We start from the raw sequence: 1,469 nt of genomic DNA on the forward strand, positions 1-1,469 counted from the left end.
ATTTATGTGTGATTTGTAGTTGAAATCTGTGTATTTGCTGTGGAAGTGCAATCTGGCTGTTGTGAGTTTTGCAGCTGGAATTTGTGAGTGATGTGCAACTGAAATTTGTGTAGTTGCTGTGGAAATGCAATCTGAATTTCTGGAATTCTTGGAATTTGTGTGTGATTTGCAGTTGAAATCTGTGTATTTGCTGTGGGAATGCAATCTGGCTGTTGTGAGTTTTGCAGCTGAATTTTTTAGTGATTTGCAGCTGGAATTTGTGAGTGATTTGCAGCTGGAATTTGTGCATTTTGCTGTGGGAATGCAATCTCTTTGTTGTGACTTTGGCTGGAATTTGTGATTGATTTGCATCTGAAATCTTTGCCATTGACGTTAGTCATTGGCTTTGATACCAATGAACTTTGCAAATTCGAGAGAACTTGTTAAGAAAAATAGAAATTAAAGAGTAAACTTTTCAACTTTACTAATTGAATGAATGAAATTACAAAGTGTTTGAAAACCTTAAAAGAGAAAGATATAGAGCTGCTATGATTTTAGTAAAGTGAGACATGGTGAGCTGGAGCAAATTCTTACACATTTAAGTGACAAATAAAACGACGTCACTTTGGTAGATATCAAGCAGACCCTTGGTTCTTTGTCATTTGACATTTTGATTCACATGCCCACTCAAACTGAACTGGGTTAATTTTCAAACAGATCCTTGTTCTTGTCATCTGACATTTTGATTCACACACACACACATAATCTCACTAATTTAATTCCATATGAAATTATATATATGTATCTGTGTGTGTATTTTAATTTAAATATATGGATGTTACTAATATTAATATTAATAGTATGAAAATTTGGTTTTTAAATTTGAATTGAATTAATATAATATAATGGATATATATGTTTGTGTGTATTGTGTGGTGTGTGTTGTGTGTTGTATTTTAATTTAAATATAATGGATTTTATCTGATATTATATATAATATGAAAATTTGGTTTTTAAATTTGAAATTAGAAATGCCATGTTTGGTTGCAAGGGGAATCTATTCCAAATTGGAAAAAGTTATTTGCTATTCCAATTGGAATAGATGGCTATTCCAAGTCGGAATAGAATTTTAGCGTGCACTATTTAAGTGCACCTAAAAATTAAATCATTAAGTGATTTTTGAGTTGCAAAATTGAAACCCTAGCCACCTCTCTCTCTCTCTCAAAACTGTGAGCCTCTTTGTGAGAGAAAGAATTTTTCTCCCAAGAAAAGATCTGCAAAAAAATTTTGTTCTTAAAGTTGTGAGATTTTGCTAGTCTGTAAAATCTCATAATGGCAATAGTCTTGTCTTCGTCTTGATACCGATCGTGCACTTCTACATTGAAGTGATTTGCGAATCCATCATCAAATCTAAGGAGGCTCCAACGCTGGTATGATGCACTTTACCTTTGATTTGATTTTTTATGCAAAAACAATGTAATCGGCGTAAG

The sequence above is a fragment of the Pistacia vera genome, unplaced genomic scaffold (assembly GCF_008641045.1).
Source record: "Pistacia vera cultivar Batoury unplaced genomic scaffold, PisVer_v2 Contig73, whole genome shotgun sequence".
Taxonomy (NCBI): Eukaryota; Viridiplantae; Streptophyta; class Magnoliopsida; order Sapindales; family Anacardiaceae; genus Pistacia; species Pistacia vera.